The sequence below is a fragment of the Dendrobates tinctorius genome, unplaced genomic scaffold, assembly GCF_039654945.1.
Source record: "Dendrobates tinctorius isolate UK_male_01 unplaced genomic scaffold, ASM3965494v1 ptg000215l, whole genome shotgun sequence".
NCBI lineage: Eukaryota > Metazoa > Chordata > Amphibia > Anura > Dendrobatidae > Dendrobates > Dendrobates tinctorius.
Window position 1 is genome coordinate 4,067,712 of NW_027361882.1, and position 8,113 is coordinate 4,075,824.

The window sequence follows — 8,113 nt, forward strand, 5'->3', positions numbered from 1 at the left end:
ATACATTGACTGCAAGGCCTGCCCTGCTTCCAAGTCATATACACCCCCAAAAAGCCTTTGAACCCGCGTACTGTATGGGCCCAGGAAAATCCACTTCACATTGTGCATTTTGTACTCCCATACTCTTTTCTTATGTATTAACAGCAAGGCCTGCCCTGCTGCCAAGTCATATGCACCCCAATATGCCTTTGAACCCACATACTGGATAGACCCATGAAAATCCTCTTCATATTATTCGTTTTGCATTCCCATATTCTTTTGTTATGCATTGACTGCAAGGCCTGCCCTGCTACCAAGTCAAATGCACCCCAATAAGCCTTTAAACCCACGTATTGGATGAGCCAAAGAAAATCCACTTCACATTATTCATTTTGTACTCCCGTACTCTTTCCTTATGCGTTGACAGCAAGGCCTGCCCTGCTACCAAGTCATTGGCACCCCAATATGCTTTTGAACCCACATACTGGAAGGCCACATGAAAACCCACTTCACAGTCTTCTGCTGGTCCTGGCATACAGTTTCCTTATGCATTGAATTCCAGGTGCCGCCTTGACCCAAATTTCACGCACCACAATCCACCCTTGGAAAAAACGTGGAGCAGGGCCTCCTATCCAAAAAAATTTCACATTACAAAGGAGAGGGTCTCCTAGACTAGTAATGCCCATACAAGCATCCTACACACCTTTGGCAAAAATTGGACTGCCTGTATCAGCCCAGAACACGTTAACCCTGGCACCTAGTGGCAGAGACGGATTTCTTAGTAATCAAGCCAGAATGTGTTGAACAAGATATTTTTTTCCCTAGCAACAGCTCAGAGACAGGTATTTAAATTTAAATATATAATAGGATTTCAATTTTTTTAGATTGTAGAGGTATACACAGGTCACAACAGGATGTTCCACCGATGGAAAACATGGAAAATAGAACGATAAATGGGATTAATATATGTACATCTTATTTGTCTGAGCTTTTCCCCCTGGGTGAGTAACATTTATTTTGATTTAAAATTATTCACGGGCGATTTCGGATTTAAAATTATTCACGAGCATCATAAAAACACCATTGCAAAATATTGGACAGCCTATTGCAGCGCTGAACACATTAACCGTGGTCATCTAGTGGCGGAGACATAATGTAAAATTAAATCAATTAACAATCGGAAAAATGGAAAATATAACACTAAATTGGAATAATATACGTACATCTCATTTGTATGAGATTTCACCCTGCGTGAGTAACATTTATTTTGCTTAAAAATTATTCACTGGAATCCTACCAATACCAGTGCCAAAAATTAAACAGCTTGTATGGTTCTCCCACTGCACAGGGGGAATCTCAAGCCATGTCTTCTGCGGTCTCCCATTCTGCAGCCACAGAGGATCCCTGCTTAGCAGAGACGTCGGTCCTGGCATCTTGCCCAGGCTAATGCTATGCGTCTGGTTGCTACTGCCGCTCCAGGCTCAGCTATAGCATCAAACATTAGTCTGCTGTGAGCAGACGCTCCTGGGACTATGTCCTGCTTTTCTCCTACTGAGCATGCCCGTGGGACGACCTCATTGGAGGTATCAGGTCACATGCTCAGGTCCTATTGCAGCTCGGATTGGGCCTTCAGGAAGATCCCGGAAGGCTGCATCTATAAAAGGATCGCATGGCCGTGTGCTAATGTAGACTGCATTATCAGACTATGTGGAGTGAGTGAGACTATGTTGAGTGAGCGTTGTAAGTCTAATAACATGCAGGAGATATATATATATATATATATATATATATATATATATATATATAAAGTGCTCTCAGTGAGAGAAACAAAATAGGAATCTTGTGGGTATGATACCTTTTAATGGCTAACAAATAATAGTGAATGTTGTTACAAAGCAAGCTTTCGGGACTGCTTACGTCCCTTCATCAGGCTGATATGACAAAATATTTGAAGAAACCTTATACACAGTTTAAAGCACAACATTTCAATAAACAAACAATGAGCTTGGAGAGAGTATCCTTAATTAGGTAAGATTAGATAGGTAGTATGAAAAGTTCTGAAGATCAAAGGGCTACTTGGAGCAGATAGCTCAGATGGTAATGGTTCATAAAACCTTCTGACAAATTGAGTCCTGTGTGAATAGAATCAAAGATAGTAATGAATTTTTGCTCCCACACTCTCTGATGTGTCTGTGATTTAAAATTGCCTTTTAAAATGACAACTTTCATATTGCCTATGTTGTGTCCTGGACCACAGAAATGTTTAGCCACAGGTACGATGGTAAATGTTTTTTTTTGTCTGTAATTGTATGACGATGAGACCTCATCCTTGCTCTCAGTCTCTGTCCTGTTTCTCCAACATAGAGGCCACCCACAGCACACATATTGCATAGAATTAAATACACCACATTGGAAGAGGAACATGTGAATGTCCCTGGGATCTTATAGTCCTGCTGTGTGTTGGGAATTTGGATTTTGTCTTTGGTCTCTATATGAATGCAGATTTTGCATCTTCTCCCATTGCAAGGATATGTTCCTCTTGGTGAAACAGAGTGCATTGAACTTCGGATAATGATGTTTCTTAGATTGGGAGGTTGTCTGTAACATAGCAAGGGGGGGGTCTTTGAATAGTAATTTTAACCGGTCATCCTTGTGTAGGATATGGTGAAGTTTCTTAGCCATTTTTCTCTGAGTATTTCAAGCTGTGGGTTGTAGGTCACTACCAGAGGTACACGATTTTCCTCTTTTTTTCTGTATTGAAGTACTTGACTTCTAGGGATCCTTGTGGCCCTAACGATACCTTTATTTAAAAATGACATTTTAAGCTGGGTTAGGTGTTCATCCCTGTCCTTGGGACTGGAACAGATACGGTTATATCTGAGGGCCTGGCTGTAGACAATGGATTTCTAAATGTGTTTAGGATGGAAGCTGTCCCATTTGAGGTATGTGGGATGGTCAATTGGTTTCCGATATACTGATGTTTGGAATGAACCATTTTGGATTTTTATGGTGGTGTCTAGGAAGTTGATTTTTGTTTTTGAATGGTCTAATGTCAAGTTTATGGTTGGATGAAATTTGTTGAATTTGTCATGGAAATTTAGAAGTTCTTGTTCAGTCTCAGTCCAGATTATTAATATGTCATCAATGTAAAGGAAATAGGCAAAGGGTTTGATGGAGCAGGATGTTAAAAAGTCATTTTCCTGTTTAGCCATGAAGAGGTTAGCGTACTGGGGTGCCATTTTGCTTCCCATAGCGGTGCCGGTGCGTTGTAGGTATAGCTCCTCACCGAAAGAGAAAAAGTTGTGTGTGAGGATGAATCTGGTAAGTGCTATTACAGACTTGGAGGGGGGATCCCATTGGCCTCAAGAAACATTCGGCAGACGGCTAGTCCATCTTCGTGTGGGATGTTGGAATATAAGGATTCGACGTCCATGGTGGCTAAGATGGTGCTGTCGGGGAGGGGACCTATCGTGGATAGCTTATTAAGCAGATCTGTAGTGTCCTGTATATAGCTGGCTGTCTTCCTTACAGCGGCTTGAGGATGTTTTCAATCCACCCTGAGAATTTTTCAGTTAGTGTTCCCACCCCTGAGATGATTGGCCTCCCTGGGTTGCCTGGCTTATGAATCTTGGGAAGTATATAGAAAGTTCCCATCCTTGGATTCTTGGGTATTAAGTTCAGAAGGTTTATGGGGTCTGTACATAGACCTTTGACTCTTTTCAACTCCCTCGGATATTTTGGAGTTGGGTCATCATCCAGTTTGGTGTAGTACTGTATATCCATCAGTTGTCTTTGAGCCTCTTTGATGTAGTCGGTATATCCATCAGTTGTCTGTGAGCCTCTTTGATGTAGTCGGTTGTATTAAGGAGAACTATGGCACCACCTTTATCCGCAGGCTTAATAGTGATCTCCCTGTTGTTCTTAAGGCCGTGAATCGCCTTTTTCTCCTGCAAACTTATATTAGATGTTTCCTTTGCTTTTTTATCCAGTATCGTGGACTGCATCGAATGTCTAAATGAGTCAATATATTGGTCCAAAATGGTGTTGCGGCCAGAGGGAGGTGTCCAGTCAGAGTTTTTCTTATTCTCTAGTCTGACTTGAGTTTGGCTGCCCAAAAGCCCCAAGTCCTCTTTGACAGAGAAGAACTCCTTCAGTCTAAGTCTCCTGAAGTATTGTTCCATGTCACTACAAAGTTTGACCTCTGGAAAGTACATTGAGTTCTAGATTAGTGGGTTTGTAAGATGACAGATTAATAACACAGCTGACTGTACCTGTGTGGTGGTTTTGCCCCATGCTGTAGTGTTTAGGAGGGTCTTGACTGGTGCTGGAATGTAATCCTGCTTTCAGTCGAAGTCTGTGGAGTTTCTTTTTCTTGTTGTATATTAGGTACGAATGCAGTGTTGTATAGAAAAGCTGTATAAACAATTCAATATTTGCGCTCAGAGTTGTGTCTGTATAGAGGCTATACGCCACTCAGAGAAGATATTAAAAGTTCAAAACAAAACAGATAAACGTTGAGTCAGGAACCACCCCCTGGTTAAATATTTGCACTCAGAATTAGGTCAGTATAAAAACTATACTCCACTCAGAGGAGACGTAAAAGGTCCAAGGCAAGGCAGGTGAACACCAAGAGTCCAGAACCGCCCCCTTGACTAAATATTTGCACTCAAAATTAAGTCTGTATAAAAACTATATTACACTCAGAAGATATAAAAGGTTCAGGGCAAGGCAGGTGAACATTAAGACCTTGACTCTTTCACAGAGAAATATAATATAGAGGGGTGAATTCAAACTTGCATTCACATGCAGCATATAGAGGATTCACTTGTGTTGAATAGAAGAATCTTGCCATGAGATAGTAAGGAATGGCATTACAAATCAGCAGCTTAACACTGGAGTGCTTACCAGCACAGGTCTTGTGGAGGAGAAATTCTTATGAGGAAGTAGCGATGTCCCTTGTATAGTCCAGGAATGTAGTCACTGATTAACCAAATGAAAAATAGATGCTTTGGGTAATAGATGCTTTGGGTAATGGACGCTGTCCTGGCCGGAAACAGACGTCATGTCTGCAAGGGGCCTGCCCTAGCTGGTGGGCAGTGAGGGCGCACACAGACTGTAGCCGACAAGGTACACAGGACCTTGCGTGATGTCACGGTCATGTGATTGCTCACGTGACTGGCTATGGAGAACAGAGAGGCTCAAAACATCCAACGCGTTTCTGAATCCACGGATTCCTTCCTCAGGGATATTATCCCTTGTATAGACTCCGATGTGTCTGTGATTTAAAATTGCCTTTTAAAATGACAACTTTCATATTGCCTATGTTGTGTCCTGGAGATATATATGTCACCATGGAACAGGCAGACCAACAGTAAAAGGGGAGGTTTATTTACAGGGGATAATGTGATCGGGTTATATCGACAGCAGGAGAAATATACGGGGTTCAAACCGTAGAAAAGTTATTCTCTTATGAGGCAAACTTACCAGTTCGGATCTTGATTGGAGGGATCTCTCTTGTCCCACGTTGGCACCGAGGTACCAGCGGTGCTTGATGTCCTCTGTCTATGAGGTCCTTGATATAGTCCAGCTGTAGTATAGGGGGGTTTACGCGGGAGCCCAAGGGGGTATTCCAGCTCGCTTTTAGTATGGGGGGGTTTACGCAGGAGCCCAAGGGGGTATTCCAGCTTTCTGAACTTCAAGTGTCCTCAGCATCTGGATCAGGGTGCTGTTGAATCTCATAAGCTCCGTTCCCCTGTGGATGGTAAGGGGTGGTCCGAGACTTACCGATTTTGTACAGCTGATGCAACTCCTCCATCACCTTTCCCAGGTAGCAGGTTCCTTGATCCGAATGGATTCGCTTGGGACACCCGTACACTTGAATGAAATGTTTACAGATGCCATAAGCCGCAGATTCGGCAGTCTGGTCCCGAGTAGGTGTGACCACAGCAAATTTGGAATAGTGGTCGATCATCACAAGGCAATGTTCATAGCCCTGGTGTGCTGGGCCAATCGTCAAGTAGTCTATGGCCAGTAACTCCATGGGTGCAGAGGACCGTTTCTGTAGGGGCTCGCTGTTCCGGCGGCTTAACTAGTTCACAATTATGGCACTGCTGACATACTTTCTCCACGACGGTCCTTATGTGGGGATGGAAGAACAACCGTTGCAGCCACTCAATGTTTTTTCCGTCCCAAAGTGTGCTCCCTTCTCGTGTGCTTCCTTAGCCACCTGTTGTACCAGGGACGAGGGGATAACTGCAGCCGCTCCCACTGGCGCAACACTTGCAACATATCAGGGGGCATGGCTGCCCGCTCACTCTGGCTGGGCACCTGTTCGGCTATGAGCCACCTCCTCAGCTATGAGCCACGTCCTCAGCTGAGCTATCTTGATCTTCCTGCTGTAACCGGACCCACTCATCACAGGGTTGTTCCAACAAATTCTCGGGTGTACCTTCTTGAACTGTTACCCGCGTCTCTGCCACCGTCTCCTGGCAGTCCCTCCAAATTCTGGAACCTCTATAACCTCCAATTCTTCATCCCGACTGGGCGATGGCAGGCGGTAGTCTACTCGGGAAAGGGCATCCGCATGAGTATTTTCCACTCCTCTCCTGTAGGAGATCCTGTACCGGAATTTTGCCATTCGTGCTATCCAGCGTTCTAAGGCCCCTAGCTTTGCTGTTTCAAGGTGAGCCAACGGATTGTTATCCGTACGCACGTGGACTTCTGAGCCGGCCAAATACTCTGCAAACTTTTCAGTCATTGCCCACACCAGCGCCAACAACTCCAGCTTGAATGAGTTGTAATTTTCCGGATTTTTTTCTAAGTCATGTAAGGAGTGACTGACGTATACGATGACACGCTCCTTCCCATTCTGCATCTGTGAGTGTACTGCCCCGAGTCTTTGTAGACTTCCGTCAGTGTGGAAGATGAACAGCTGCGTGAAGTCAACGTAGGCCAACACTTGGCCTCAGTCAGGGCCTTCTTCAGGGCCTAGAATGCTTTCTCCTGTTGCTCTCCCCAGTGTACGTTCCTGTTTTTCGCACATAAGGGTACTCCTTTCAGCAATTCGCAGGTGAAATCCTTCACAAAGCGCCAGAAGTATCCCGTGAGTCCCAGGAATGAATGCTCGTACATCCTTCACGGTTTTTGGGGTCGGCTACTCCTGCACCGCAGCGATCTTCTCCTGCACCGCAGCGATCTTCTCCTGCACCGCAGCGATCTTCTCCTGCACCGCAGCGATCTTCTCCTGCACCGCAGCGATCTTCTCCTGCACCCTTCAAGCCATATTTTTGTAGCCGATTCAGAACTTGCTCAAGCCTCTGGAGATGTTATTCAACGGTGGGTGCAAAGATGATTATATCGTCAAGGTAAATCAGGGTGGCTTCCGAAGTTAAGGTCTCCCAGACACCGTTCCATGAGTCACTCATGTTCCTGGGGCGTTGGCTAGCCCGAAGGGCATGCGGTCAAACTCAAATAGTCCCATCAGAAGAATGAAGGCTGTCTTGCCTCGGTCTTGTTCAGACATGGGTTACTTGCCAGTACCCGCTGGCCAGGTCCAGTGTGGAGAAATACCGGGTAGAGTTGAGCGACTTTTGTTTTTTTATGGTCGAGTTTCGTTTCGTGAAACCCGACTTTTGGTCGAGCAAGATCGGCCGATTATAGGGAAAAGTCGAAACACGAAACCCAATGTAAGTCAATGGGGAATAAAAGTCGGCAGTGAGAGGAGGACAGGAAACACACCTACAGTGCTCATTTGAATGCCAAAAGCATCAATTCTTCTTACTTAAGCTGGTCAACCTTAATTAACTTCATAATACAAGTTACGCACTGAAAAATGGGGGTTATTTGGCTAAAGTTGTGGGGGGGTAGGGCTGGCTCCAGGTTTTCATGTGCCCTGGGCGAAAGAGCGCCCCTTTAACACATAATACCACAACTCATCATGCTCCGATACGGCAGAGAAATAGCGGTATAGTACAATGAAAAATACTTCACTTTTTACATCTCATGACGAGGCCCATCTATTTCTCCATACAGAATCATTGGTCCCATATAATGTTTGAAACAGTATATGATGAGCTCCACATAATGCTACAGTACATGTTGGTCCCCATGGATGAAGCTCCACTGTCTTATGGGC

The 8,113-nt window shown here is 44.6% G+C and overlaps 1 long non-coding RNA gene across 1 annotated transcript; it reads right to left on the bottom strand.

The window, feature by feature from the left end:
* Positions 1 to 1,819: 1,819 nt before the first annotated feature.
* On the bottom strand, positions 1,820 to 5,106 carry LOC141058840 (uncharacterized). Its single transcript, XR_012222331.1, has 2 exons — positions 4,885 to 5,106; positions 1,820 to 4,392 (listed from the first exon to the last, which is right to left on the bottom strand). It is a non-coding gene; the product is annotated as an uncharacterized lncRNA (long non-coding RNA).
* Between the last annotated feature and the right edge of the window lie 3,007 nt (positions 5,107 to 8,113).